Here is a 15,951-nt window from a genome sequence, read left to right as displayed (position 1 = left end):
AGGGTAGGTAGCAACACATCTGCTACGCTGATCCTCAACACTGAAGCTCCCCAGGGGTGCGTGCTCAGTCCTCCTGTACTCCCTGTTCACCCACGACTGCATGGCCAGGCACGACTCCAACACCAACATTAAATTTGCAGACGACAGAAAAGTGGTTGGCGTGATCACCGACAACGACGAGACAGCCTATAGGGAGGAGGTCAGAGACCTGGCCGGGTGGTGCCAGAATAACAACCTATCCCTCAACGTCACCAAGACTAAGGAGATGATTGTGGCTTACAGGGGCTGTAGTGGAGCAGGTTGAGAGCTTCAAGTTCCTTGGTGTCCACATCAACAACAAACTAGAATGGTCCAAACACACCAAGACAGTCGTGAAGAGGGCACGACAAAACCTTTTCCCCCTCAGGAAACTAAAAAGATTTGGCATGGGCCCTGAGATCCTCAAAAGGTTCTACAGCTGCAACATCGAGAGCATCCTGACCGGTTGCATCACTGCCTGGTACGGCAATTGCTCGGCCTCCGACCGCAAGGCACTTCAGATGGTAGTACGTACGGCCCAGTACATCACTGGGGCAAAGCTGCCATCCAGGACCTCTACACCAGGCGGTGTCAGAGGAAGGCCCTAAAAGTTGTCAAAGATCCCAGCCACCCCAGTCATAGACTGTTCTCTCTACTGCCGCATGGCAAGCGGTACCGTAGTGCCAAGTCTAGGACAAAAAGGCTTCTCAACAGTTTTTACCCCCAAGCCATAAGACTCCTGGACTATTTGCATTGTGTGCCCCCCCTACCCCTCTTTTACGCTCCTACTCTCTGTTTATCATATATGCATAGTCACTTTAACTATATATTCATGTACATATGTACATACTACCTCAATTAGCCCGACCAACCAGTGCTCCCACACATTGGCCAACCGGGCTATCTGCATTGTGTCCCGCCACTAGCCAACCCCTCTTTTACGCTCCTACTCTCTGTTTATCATATACAGTGCCTTGCGAAAGTATTCGGCCCCCTTGAACTTTGCGACCTTTTGCCACATTTCAGGCTTCAAACATAAAGATATAAAACTTTATTTTTTTGTGAAGAATCAACAACAAGTGGGACACAATCATTAAGTGGAACGACATTTATTGGATATTTCAAACTTTTTAACAAATCAAAACTGAAAAATTGGGCGTGACTATCTGGTTGGTTAGCATGGGGACAGTTTGGAGACATATTACCTGGTTAGATGGTGCAGGTTACCATGGGGACAGTTTGGAGACATATTACCTGGTCAGATTGTGGGTTAGCATGTGGACAGTTTGGAGACATATTACCTGGTTAGATTGTTGGTTAGCATGGGGACAGTTTGGAGACATATTACCTGGTTAGATGGTGCAGGTTATCATGGGGACAGTTTGGAGACATATTACCTGGTTAGATGGTGCAGGTTATCATGGGGACAGTTTGGAGACATATTACCTGGTTAGATGGTGCAGGTTGCCATGGGGACAGTTTGGAGACATATTACCTGGTTAGATGGTGCAGGTTATCATGGGGACAGTTTGGAGACATATTACCTGGTTAGATGGTGCAGGTTATCATGGGGACAGTTTGGAGACATATTACCTGGTTAGATGGTGCAGGTTATCATGGGGACAGTTTGGAGACATATTACCTGGTTAGATTGTTGGTTAGCATGGGGACAGTTTGGAGACATATTACCTGGTTAGATGGTGCAGGTTATCATGGGGACAGTTTGGAGACATATTACCTGGTTAGATGGTGCAGGTTATCATGGGGACAGTTTGGAGACAGATTACCTGGTTAGATGGTGCAGGTTGCCATGGGGACAGTTTGGAGACATATTACCTGGTTAGATGGTGCAGGTTACCATGGGGACAGTTATGAGACATATTACCTGGTTAGATGGTGCAGGTTAGCATATGGACAGTTTGGAGGCACAACGGACAGTGGACTTTGTCTTTTAGACCTTTATTTACTGACAGATCACTGTGTGCAAAGACCAGTTGTGAAACACAGTCCCAGGTCCAAATGAAAGAGAGAGAGAGAGAGAGAGAGAGAGGTGGAGAGAGAGAGAGGTGGAGAGAGAGAGGGAGAGGTGGAGAGAGAGAGAGAGAGAGAGAGAGAGAGAGAGAGGTGGAGAGAGAGAGGGAGAGGTGGAGAGAGAGAGAGAGAGAGAGAGAGAGAGGTGGAGAGAGAGAGAGAGAGAGAGAGAGAGAGAGGTCAGCTAATGATTGACAGATTCCACAATAGTATAAAGGAGCCCTGCATTTCTCCATTCCTCGGCTCAATCGCTAGATCCCGTCCTCCATCCATCCCTCCTTCTCTCCATCCATCCCTCCGTCCGTGCGCCTGTCCTTTCATCATGCAGTGGTTGTCTGTCTGCAGCCTGTTGGTGCTGCTGAGTGTGTCAGCCCGGTCTCAGGCTCAGAACCAGATCTGTACCATCTTCACGGAGGCCAAGGAAGATGGATTCAAATCTTTGTGAGTAGTGCAGTCTCATGTTGCAGTAGTAGATATGCCTCATGTTGCAGGAGAATATATGCCTCAATACTGCAGTAGCATATATGCCTCATGTTGCAGTAGTAGATATGCCTCATGTTGCAGGAGTAGATATGCCTCATGTTGCAGGAGTAGATATGCCTCATACTGCAGTAGTAGATATGCCTCATGTTGCAGTAGTAGATATGCCTCATATTGCAGTAGTAGATATGCCTCATACTGCAGTAGTAGATATGCCTCATACTGCAGTAGTAGCCTTATATTTCAGCAGTAGGATGCCTCACATTGCAGTAGTAGATATGCCTCATACTGCAGTAGTAGATTTGAGGCAAATTATGTGGCTATATTGAAGCAACATCTCAAGAAATCAGTCAGGAAGTTGAAGCTTGGTCACAAATGGGTCTTCCAAATGGACAATGACCCCAAGCATGCTTCCAAAGTTGTGTCAAAATGGCTTAAGGACAACAAAGTCAAGGTGTTGGAGTGACCATCACAAAGCCCTGACCTCATTCATATTGACAATTTGTGTGTAGAACTGAAAAAAAAAGCGTGTGCGAGCAAGAAGGCCAATCACGATCAGACGGGATTCTGAAAAGGAAGATATATTGGAGACAACATTAGACAACTACTAGAAATAATGGAAAACTATGAGAATGCAGGGAAACTAAGTATAATCTATAGAGCAGATTTTGAGAGAGCATTTCATACAGTATGCCTAGAATCTGTTTATAAGTGCCTGGATTTTTTCTACTTTATAGAATGTCTCATAAAATGGGTAGAAGTCATGTACAGTAAAATGATAAATAACGGTTACTTCTCTGAGAATTTTGAATTGTCAAGAGGCATAAAACAAGGTTGTCCTGTGTCACCATACCTATTTATTATGGCCATTGAATTGCTTTAAAAATCAGATCTAAATGATAACATTATTAAGGGGCAAATAAATGAAGGGATTAGAGACAAAATGATCAATGTACGCTGATGATTCTCTTTGAGTCCTCAATCTTCAACCTTGAAAGGCCACATTGAGGACCTGGATAATAAACCCAACTATGATAAGTGATACTATGATAATACTATATTAAAATGAAGGGATTAGAGACAAAAGGATCAATGTACGCTGATGATTCTCTTTGAGTCCTCAATCTTCAACCTTGAAAGGCCACATTGAGGACCTGGATAATAAACCCAACTATGATAAGTGATAATATGATAATACTATATTAAGGATTGGGTCTCTAAAAGATGCAAACTTTAAAGTTTGGTGAAGTCGATGTGCTTGGTGTACATATCCCCGGGAAAAGTTGAGTGATCTTTGCAACTATTAACTTTGATCAAAAACAGCAAAATATATACAATCTTGAAACTGTGGAAACAGCCATCCGTTTACGAGAAGATTACCCTGATAAATTCTCTAGTCATATCGCAGTTTACATATTTATTAATGGACTTACTGACTCCAAGGGAATCATTTGTTAAATAATGCGAGAAAATAATATTTCCCTTTATTTGGAATGGCAAACCAGATCAAATTAAATGAGCATATTTACATAACGAACATCAGTTTGAAGGGTTAAAACTATTCAATATTAAGGCATTAACCTCTCTCTTAAAGCCTCCATTGTACCCCAGAAAATTCTAAATCCAAATTGGTTTTCTAGCAAGCTCCTGAGAGAGGACCGTCCTATGTTTAAGAGCTCTTTGCTTTTTTGCTGATTAAAACCTTAGCTGTAAGTAGCAGTAGACGTATTGTTGTCCGGGACGGTAGGGTAGGGAGAACAAGTATAACAATTGTTTTATTTATTTAACTAGGCAAGTCAGTTAAGAACAAATTCTTATTTACAATGACAGAAAGGTGGGTTAACTGCCTTGTTCAGGGGCAGAACGAAAGATTTGTCAGCTCGGGGATTCGATCCAGCAACCTTTCGGTTACTGGCCCAATGCTCTAACCACAAATAACAATGAGTTCAGACAGTAAACTGCACTGTGTATGTTTTGGTTTAATGCATCATCTGACTGACTGTTTGTGCGTGTAGGATCCTTGTAGGGCTGGCTCAGAATCTTCCCGATAGTACGTTGGGTGACTTGGTGCCTCTCATCGCGGAGGCCTTAGCCATGGGCGTCAAATGCTGCTCAGACACTCCTCCAGAGGACTGCGACAGAGATGTGGTGAGAGACACCTATCATTTCATCATCTTTATCACACCTCATCATCCGTATCATACCCCATCATCCTGATCACACCTCATCTTCCTTATCACATCTCATCATCCTTATCACACCTCATCATCCTGATCACACCTCATCTTCCTTATCACATCTCATCATCCATTATCACACCTCATCATCCCTTCACACCTCATCATCCTTATCACACCTCATCATCCTTATCACACCTCATCATCCTTATCACACCTCATCATCCTTATCACACCTCATCATCCTTATCACACCTCATCATCCTTATCACACAACTTTACATTTAACATTTGGCCAGCCTGGCCAGGGGTAGGTAGGGGCCAGAGGTATGGGTAGGTATGGAATTGGGCATTAGTGACGAATGTTTCCAACTGTTTCAGTTGAAACTGTTCTGATATAATAGCACTCTCTGCTGGCTAAACGGTGTACTCCTATTTGTGTGTGTGTATGTGTGTGTGTGTGCGTGCGCAGGCGGACCTGTTCCAGAGCGCGGTGTGTTCCTCTGAGACCCTGGTGGAGAAGAACCATCTGAAGATGTGCTGTGAGAAGACTGCCGCTGAGAGGACACACTGCTTCCTGGACCACAAGGCCAAGGTAGAATGGACCACCCCTCCCTCTGGGCCAGGTTTCCTATCTAGGTTTCTTCTTTCTGCTTGCTCTTTGGGGTGTAGACCGGGTTACTGGAAGTCAAAAAGTCTTTCTGGATACATTGATTGATTGACTGGTTGATTGATTGTAGATTCCTCGGGACCTGTCCTCAAAGCTGAGCTGCCCGCTGCAGACCAGTGTGACGACTTCAAGAAGGACCACAAGGCTTTTGTTGGGAGGTAAGTGTCCACACTCGACTTGAGACCACACCATCGACTAGAGACCACACCATCGATTAGAGACCATCGACTTGAGACCACACCATCGACTTGAGACCACACCATCGACTAGAGACCACACAATCGACTAGAGACCATCGACTTGAGACCACACCATCGACTAGAGACCACACCATCGATTAGAGACCATCGACTTGAGACCACACCATCGACTAGAGACCACACCATCGATTAGAGACCATCGACTTGAGACTACACCATCGATTAGAGACCATCGACTAGAGACCACACCATCGATTAGAGACCACACCATCGATTAGAGACCATCGACTTGAGACCACACCATCGATTAGAGACCACACCATCGATTAGAGACCATCGACTTGAGACCACACCATCGACTAGAGACCACACCATCGACTAGAGACCATCGACTTGAGACCACACCATCGACTAGAGACCACACCATCGATTAGAGACCATCGACTTGAGACCACACCATCGACTAGAGACCACACCATTGATTAGAGACCATCGACTTGAGACCACACCATCGATTAGAGACCATCGACTAGAGACCACACCATCGATTAGAGACCACACCATCGATTAGAGACCATCGACTTGAGACCACACCATCGATTAGAGACCACACCATCGATTAGAGACCATCGACTTGAGACTACACCATCGACTAGAGACCACACCATCGACTTGAGACCACACCATGGACTAGCGACTACACCATCGACTAGAGACCACACTATCGACTAGAGACCACACCATCGACTAGAGACAACACCATCGATTAGAGACCATCGACTAGAGACCACACCATCGACTAGAGACTACACCATCGACTAGAGACCACACTATCGACTAGAGACTACACTATCGACTAGAGACCACACCATCGACTAGAGACTACACCATCGACTAGAGACCACACTATCGACTTGAGACCACACCATCGACTAGAGACCACACCGTCGACCAGAGACCACACTATCCACTAGAGACCACACCATCGACTAGAGACCACACCATCAACTAGAGACCAGACCATCGATTAGAGATTATCGACAAGAGACCACACCATCGACTAGAGACCACACTATCGACTAGAGACCACACTATCGACTAGAGACCACACCATCGACTAGAGACTACACCATCGACTAGAGACCACACTATCGACTTGAGACCACACCATCGACTAGAGACCACACCGTCGACCAGAGACCACACTATCCACTAGAGACCAGACCATCGATTAGAGACCATCGACAAGAGACCACATCATCGACTAGAGACCACACTATCGACAAGAGACCACACCATCGACTAGAGACCACACCATCGACTAGAGACCACACCATCGACTAGAGACCAGACTAGAGACCCCACCATCGACTAGAGACCACACTATCGACTAGAGACCACACCATCGACTAGAGACTACACCATCGACTAGAGACCACACTATCGACTTGAGACCACACCATCGACTAGAGACCACACCGTCGACCAGAGACCACACTATCCACTAGAGACCACACCATCGACTAGAGACCACACCATCAACTAGAGACCAGACCATCGATTAGAGATTATCGACAAGAGACCACACCATCGACTAGAGACCACACTATCGACAAGAGACCACACCATCGACTAGAGACCACACTATCGACTAGAGACCACACTATCGACTAGAGACCACACCATCGACTAGAGACTACACCATCGACTAGAGACCACACTATCGACTTGAGACCACACCATCGACTAGAGACCACACCGTCGACCAGAGACCACACTATCCACTAGAGACCAGACCATCGATTAGAGACCATCGACAAGAGACCACAACATCGACTAGAGACCACACTATCGACAAGAGACCACACCATCGACTAGAGACCACACTATTCACTAGAGACCACACCATCAACTAGAGACCACACCATCGACTAGAGACCAGACTAGAGACCCCACCATCGACTAGAGACCACACCATCGACTAGAGACCACACCATCGACTAGAGACCACACTATCGACTAGACCACACCATCGACTAGTGACCACACCATCGACTAGAGACTACACTATCGACTAGAGACCACACCATCGACTAGAGACCATACCATCGACTAGAGACCACACCATCGACTAGAGACCACACCATCGACTAGAGACCACACTATCGACTAGACCACACCATCGACTAGAGACCACCGTATCGACTAGAGACTACACTATCGACTAGAGACCACACCATCGACTAGAGACCACACCATCGACTAGAGACCATACCATCGACTAGAGACCACACCATTGACTAGAGACCACACCATCGACTTGAGACCATCGACCAGAGACCACACCATCGACTAGAGACCACACCATTGACTCGAGACCATCGACTAGAGACCATACCATCGACTAGAGACCACACCATCGACTAGAGACCACACCATCGACTAGAGACCATCGACTTGAGACCACACCAGCTAAAATACTGTGTTAGGCCGCTGAGCAGTATGGAGTGTTTTTCTGGAATTTACTGTGTGTGTGTTTCAGGTTCATCTTCAAGTTCTCCAAGAGTAACACGATGCTACAACCACATGTGATCCTGGCTATCGCCAAAGCTTATGGAGAGGTTCTGACTAGCTGTTGTGGAGAGGCTGAGGCCCAGACTTGCTTCGACACCAAGGTCAGGAGGCGTCAGATCGCACCCTATTTTCTATACAGTACTCTACTTTTGACTAGAACCCTATGAGAGAATAGGGTGCCATTTTGTATGCAGTCTCTCTCTCAATTCATTTCAATAATATTTATTGGCATGGACAGATAAAGCACCTATATAGCCAACGTAAACATTCTCTCTCTCTCTTTTCCAGAAAGCTACTTTCCAACGTGCCGTCGGGAATCGCGTGACTGAACTCAAGGCCCTGTGCATCATCCACAAGAAATATGGAGACCGCGTTGTCAAGGCCAAGTAGGACACGTCAATCTAAAATTCTATGGTTCTAATTGGCTGAGAGCCAGGTGAGCCCGCCCTTGAGCCAGTCCCATTGGTTGACGCGTGTGTCTGTCTGTTCTAACAGGAAGCTGATCCAGTACAGTCAGAAGATGCCTCAGGCCTCTTTCCAGGAGATGGGAGGCATGGTAGACAAGATCGTAGCGACTGTTGCCCCCTGCTGCAGCGGAGACATGGTCACATGCATGAAGGAGAGGGTAAACTATGTCTTCTCTCTATTCCTCTCTTTTTATTGGTGGATTTCTCTTTTAGTTCCTCCTCTCTTTTAAAACTCTTTCATTTCCTCTGTTTACCTTTTAATCTTTCACTCTCTGTCTCTAAACTCTCAACCTCTCACTCTCTTACCTCTTAGCCTCTCAGTCTCTCACCTCTTAGCCTCTCACCTCTTAGCCTCTCAGTCTCTCACCTCTTAGCCTCTCAGTCTCTCACCTCTTAGCCTCTCAGTCTCTCACCTCTTAGCCTCTCAGTCTCTCACCTCTTAGCCTCTCAGTCTCTCACCTCTTAGCCTCTCAGTCTCTCACCTCTTAGCCTCTTAGCCTCTCAGTCTCTTACCTCTTAGCCTCTCAGTCTCTCACCTCTTAGCCTCTCACCTCTTAGCCTCTCAGTCTCTTACCTCTTAGCCTCTCAGTCTCTCACCTCTTAGCCTCTCAGTCTCTCACCTCTCACTCTCACCTCTCACTCTCAGCCTCTCACCTCTCACTCTCAGCCTCACATTGGATGTGTGTGTGTCTGCATATACATGTATTTGTGTCCCTGACTCTTCCTGCCTGTGTGTATCCCCCAAACAGAAGACCCTGGTGGATGAGGTGTGTGCTGATAAGAGTGTGTTGTCTCGCGCGGCCGGTCTGTCTGCCTGCTGTAAGAAGGATGCAGTACACAGAGGGTCCTGTGTTGAGGCCATGAAGCCAGACTCTAAGCCAGACGGTCTGTCTGGAGCACTACGACGTTCACGCTGACATAGCAGCAGTCTGCCAGACCTTTACCAAGACCCCAGATGCAGCCATGGGAAAGTATGTATTCACACACACACGCGCACATACACACACACACACAGACACACACACACACACACATCTGGAAAAGCTGCCTATACACACAATTCTGACTTTGTATGGGGTGTTGCTATTGGCTAAACGACTGTGTACAGTCTGTCCTGATTGGCTGTCTGACTACTGACTCTCTGTATATGGTCTGTCCTGATCGGCAGGTTGGTGTATGAGATCTCAGTGCGTCACCCTGAGTCGTCTCAGCAGGTGATTCTGAGGTTCGCCAAGGAGGCTGAGCAGGCCTTGCTCCAGTGCTGTGACAAGGAGGACCATGCAGAGTGTGTCAAAACCGCTGTATGTATTAACCATGTGTGGTTTCCATACTAACCCCAACCCAAGACCAATTCCCTTTGGGGACAACAAAGATTTCCATACTAACCCCAACCCAAGACCAATTCCCTTTGGGGACAACAAAGATGTCCATACTAACCCCAACCCAAGACCAATTCCCTTTGGGGACAACAAAAATGTCCATACTAACCCCAACCTAAGACCAATTCCCTTTGGGGACAACAAAGTTGACCATGTCTTGTCTTCTCTTATCAGAAGACCTGGCTAGTTACAGTATATATCAGTCTGTGATGTGTAACCTAGCTAGTTACCGTATATATCAGTCTGTGATGTGTAACCTAGCTAGTTACACTATATATCAGTCTGTGATGTGTAACCTAGCTAGTTACACTATATATCAGTCTGTGATGTGTAACCTAGCTAGTTACACTATATATCAGTCTGTGATGTGTAACCTAGCCTAGTTACACTATATATCAGTCTGTGATGTGTAACCTAGCTAGTTACAGTATATATCAGTCTGTGATGTGTAACCTAGCTAGTTACACTATATATCAGTCTGTGATGTGTAACCTAGCCTAGTTACACTATATATCAGTCTGTGATGTGTAACCTTGCCTTGACCTGAATACTTGCATTAGCTCCCTGAGCTAATAGCTGATGGTTGTTGGCATTAACACAGCAGGCTAGCACTGAATTCCTAGTATTTTTAGACCATAATAATGGCATCTGCCCTGTTATGTGGCATCATGCCAACTGTATGAATGGTTCTGTCCCCAGCTGGCAGGAAGTGATATTGATAAGAAGATCACTGATGAGAATGACCACTACAAGAAGATGTGTGCTGTTGAGACTGGCATGAACAATAACGCCTTTGAGAAGAGGTGAGGGGTCACGCTTTAACACAGAGATATTAACGGTCAGAGGAGATGAGATTCATGTGGTATGAGATATTAAACATCACATTTAGGCCTAACAACTTATGGGTGAATTGATAGTTACTTTATGGCTTACTAATCATTTATGAATGGTTTATTTTTAATACATTACTACTTAATGACTGATTAACAATCAACTCATGCTCCTCTTCCTCCTCCTCCACCACATCCCTCCTCCTCTACCACCTCCTCCTCCTCCCACTCCACCTCCTCCTCCTCCCTACCACCTCCACCTCCTCCTCCTCTACCACCTCCTCCTCCTCTACCACCTCCTCCCACTCCACCTCCTACTCCTTCTCTACCACCTCCACCTACTCCTCCTCCTCTACCACTTCCTCCTCTAACACCTCCTCCTCCACCACTTCCACATCCTACTCCTCCTCTACCACCTCCTCCTCCACCCACATCCTACTCCTCCTCCCACTCCACCTCCTACTCCTCCTCTACCATCTCCACCTCCTACTCCTCCTCCTCTACCACCTCCTACTCCTCCCACTCCACCTCCTACTCCTCCTCTACCACCTCCACCTCCTCCTCTACCACTTCATCCTCTACCACCTCCTCCTCCTCCTCCCACTCCACCTCCTACTCCTCCTCTACCATCTCCACCTCCTCCTCCTCCTCTACCACCTCCTACTCCTCCTCCTCCCACTCCACCTCCTACTCCTCCTCTACCACCTCCTCCTCCTCTACCACTTCCTCCACCTCCACATCCTCCTCCTCCTCTACCACCTCCTCCATCTCCTCCACCTACTCCATCTCCTCTTCCTCCTCCACCACCTCCTCCACCTACTCCATCTCCTCCTCCTCTACCACCTCCTCCACCTCCTCCTCTACCACCTCCTCCACCTCCTCCTTCAGTATGATGGTGCACTACACCAGGATAATGCCCCAGGCCTCCTTCGACCAGCTCCACATGGTGTCAGAGAGGGTGCATGATGTCCTCCATGACTGCTGCAAGGACGAGCCAGGCCACTTCATCCTGCCTTGTGCAGAGGAGAAGGTCTGACACACACACACACACACACACACATCCTCCCTACCTTTCCCTTCACTACCCCCTCCTTCCACTACCCCCTCCCTTCACTACCCCCTCCTTCCACTACCCCTCCTTCCACTACCCCCTCCCTTCACTACCCCCTCCTTCCACCCCCTCCTTCCACTACATCCTCCCTACCCCTCCCTCCACTACCCCCTCCTTCCACTACACCCTCTTTCCCTCCACTACCCCCTCCCTCCACTACCCCTCCTTCCCTACCCCCCTCCCTTCACTACCCCCTCCCTCCACTACCCCTCCCTCCACTACCCCTCCCTCCACTACCCCCTCCTTCCACTACACCCTCTTTTCCTCCACTACCCCCTCCTCCACTACCCCCTCCCCACCTTTCCCCTCCTCCAATACCCCCTCCCTCCACTACCCCCTCCTTCCACTACCCCCTCCCTCCACTACACCCTCTTTCCCTCCACTACCCCTCCCTCCACTACATCCTCCCTACCTTTCCCTCCACTACCCCCCCTCCACTACATCCTCCCTACCTTCCCTCCACTACCCCCTCCCTTCTCTCTAGATATGTCACATCCTCTCATATTAAATCACTCTGCTCTTCCCAGTGTTGACCCCTCCCCTTTCTGTTTCTGTCACCACAGCTGACCAACACCATGTACTCTACTGTACTCTGCTGTACTCTACTCTACTCTCCTGTACTCTCTGTACTCTACTCTACTGCACTGTACTGTAATCTACTGTAATCTACTGTACTCTACTGTACTGTAATCTACTGTACTCTACTCTACTCTATTGTACTGTACTGTAATCTACTGTACTGTACTGTAATCTACTGTACTCTACTCTCCTGTACTCTACTCTAATCTACTGTACTCTACTGTACTGTAATCTACTGTAATCTACTGTACTCTACTCTACTGTACTCTACTGTACTGTAATCTACTGTACTGTAATCTACTGTAATCTACTCTACTGTACTGTGCTCTACTGTCCTCTACTGTACTGTGCTCTTCTCTATTCTACTGTACTGTGCTCTTCTCTACTCTACTGTACTGTGCTCTTCTCTACTCTACTGTACTGTGCTCTTCTCTACTGTGCTCTGCTCTACTCTGCATTACCCATGTGTCCCCGTACTGTGCTCTTCTCTACTCTACTGTACTGTCCTCTACTCTACTCTGCATTAGCCATGTGTCCTCTACTCTACTCTGCATTACCCATGTGTCCTCTACTCTACTCTGCATTAGCCATGTGTCCTCTACTCTACTCTGCATTAGCCATGTGTCCTCTCCTCTACTCTGCATTACCCATGTGTCCTCTACTCTATTCTGCATTACCCATGTGTCCTCTTCTCTACTCTACTGTACTGTCCTCTACTCTACTCTGCATTACCCATGTGTCCTCTACTCTACTCTGCATTATCCATGTGTCCTCTGCTCTACTCTGCATTACCCATGTGTCCTCTACTCTACTCTGCATTACCCATGTGTCCTCTGCTCTACTCTGCATTAGCCATGTGTCCTCTACTCTACATTACCCATGTGTCCTCTACTCTATTCTGCATTACCCATGTGTCCTCTGCTCTACTCTGCATTAGCCATGTGTCCTCTACTCTATTCTGCATTACCCATGTGTCCTCTGCATTACCCATGTGTCCTCTCCTCTACTCTGCATTACCCATGTGTCCTCTACTCTATTGTGCATTACCCATGTGTCCTCTGCTCTACTCTGCATTAGTCATGTGTCCTCTCCTCTACTCTGCATTACCCATGTGTCTACTCTACTGTACTGTCCTCTACTCTACTCTGCATTACCCATGTGTCCTCTACTCTACTCTGCATTACCCATGTGTCATCTGCTCTACTCTGCATTACCCATGTGTCCTCTCTCTACTCTGCATTACCCATGTGTCCTCTACTCTACCCTGCATTACCCATGTGTCCTCTACTCTACTCTGCATTAGCCATGTGTCCTCTCCTCTACTCTGCATTACCCATGTGTCCTCTACTCTATTCTGCATTACCCATGTGTCCTCTGCTCTACTCTGCATTAGCCATGTGTCCTCTCCTCTACTCTGCATTACCCATGTGTCCTCTACTCTATTCTGCATTACCCATGTGTCCTCTGCTCTACTCTGCATTAGCCATGTGTCCTCTACTCTAATCTGCATTACCCATGTGTCCTCTGCTCTACCCTGCATTACCCATGTGTCCTCTTCTCTACTGTACTGTCCTCTACTCTATGCTGCATTACCCATGTGTCCTCTGCTCTACTCTGCATTACCCATGTGTCCTCTTCTCTACTGTACTGTCCCTCTGCTCTACTCTGCATTACCCATGTGTCCTCTACTCTACTCTGCATTACCCATGTGTCCTCTGCTCTACTCTGCATTAGCCATGTGTCCTCTACTCTACATTACCCATGTGTCCTCTACTCTATTCTGCATTACCCATGTGTCCTCTGCTCTACTCTGCATTAGCCATGTGTCCTCACTCTATTCTGCATTACCCATGTGTCCTCTGCATTACCCATGTGTCTCTACTCTACTGCATTACTGTCCTCTCCTCTACTCTGCATTACCCATGTGTCCTCTACTCTATTGTGCATTACCCATGTGTCCTCTGCTCTACTCTGCATTAGTCATGTGTCCTCTCCTCTACTCTGCATTACCCATGTGTCCTCTACTCTATGCTGCATTACCCATGTGTCCTCTGCTCTACTCTGCATTACCCATGTGTCTCTACTGTACTGTCCTCTACTCTACTCTGCATTACCCATGTGTCCTCTACTCTACTCTGCATTACCCATGTGTCATCTGCTCTACTCTGCATTACCCATGTGTCCTCTGCTCTACTCTGCATTACCCATGTGTCCTCTACTCTACCCTGCATTACCCATGTGTCCTCTACTCTACTCTGCATTACCCATGTGTCCTCTCCTCTACTCTGCATTACCCATGTGTCCTCTACTCTATCTCTGCATTACCCATGTGTCCTCTGCTCTACTCTGCATTAGCCATGTGTCCTCTCCTCTACTCTGCATTACCCATGTGTCCTCTACTCTATTCTGCATTACCCATGTGTCCTCTGCTCTACTCTGCATTAGCCATGTGTCCTCTACTCTAACCTGCATTACCCATGTGTCCTCTGCTCTATTCTGCATTACCCATGTGTCCTCTACTCTACTCTGCATTAGCCATGTGTCTCTCCTCTACTCTGCATTACCCATGTGTCCTCTGCTCTATTCTGCATTACCCATGTGTCCTCTGCTCTACTCTGCATTAGCCATGTGTCCTCTTCTCTACTCTGTACCCATGTGTCCTCTACTCTATTCTGCATTACCCATGTGTCCTCTGCTCTACTCTGCATTAGCCATGTGTCCTCTACTCTAATCTGCATTACCCATGTGTCCTCTGTCCTCATGTGTCCTCTACTATCTGCATTACCCATGTGTCCTCTGCTCTACTCTGCATTACCCATGTGTCCTCTACTGTACTGTCCTCTACTCTATGCTGCATTACCCATGTGTCCTCTGCTCTACTCTGCATTACCCATGTGTCCTCTTCTCTACTGTACTGTCCTCTGCTCTACTCTGCATTACCCATGTGTCCTCTACTCTACTGCATTACCCTGTCCTCTGCTCTACTCTGCATTACCCATGTGTCCTACTGTACTGTCCTCTACTCTACTCTGCATTACCCATGTGTCCTCTACTCTACTCTGCATTACCCATGTGTCCTCTACTCTACTCTGCATTACCCATGTGTCCTCTACTCTACCCTGCATTACCCATGTCCTCTACTCTACTCTGCATTACCCATGTGTCCTCTGCTCTACTCTGCATTACCCATGTGTCCTCTGCTCTACTCTGCATTACCCATGTGTCCTCTACTCTACTCTGCATTACCCATGTGTCCTCTCCCACTCTGCATTACCCATGTGTCCTTTACTCTACTCTGCTCTACTCTGCATTACCCATGTGCCCTCTACTCTACTCTGCATTACCCATGTGTCCTCTACTCTGCATTACCCATGTGTCCTCTACTCTGCATTACCCATGTGTCCTCTCCACAGCTGACCGACGCCATCGACGCCA

The 15,951-nt window shown here is 47.3% G+C and overlaps 1 pseudogene; it reads left to right on the top strand.

The window, feature by feature from the left end:
* The first annotated feature begins 2,283 nt into the window (after window positions 1-2,283).
* LOC115123442 (albumin 2-like) overlaps window positions 2,284-15,951 on the top strand; it is a 15,274-nt pseudogene continuing 1,606 nt past the window's right edge.

The sequence above is a fragment of the Oncorhynchus nerka genome, unplaced genomic scaffold, assembly GCF_034236695.1.
Source record: "Oncorhynchus nerka isolate Pitt River unplaced genomic scaffold, Oner_Uvic_2.0 unplaced_scaffold_1327, whole genome shotgun sequence".
NCBI lineage: Eukaryota > Metazoa > Chordata > Actinopteri > Salmoniformes > Salmonidae > Oncorhynchus > Oncorhynchus nerka.
Note: the sequence above shows the minus strand (reverse complement) of the source record. Positions and strands in the feature narration are given on the sequence as shown.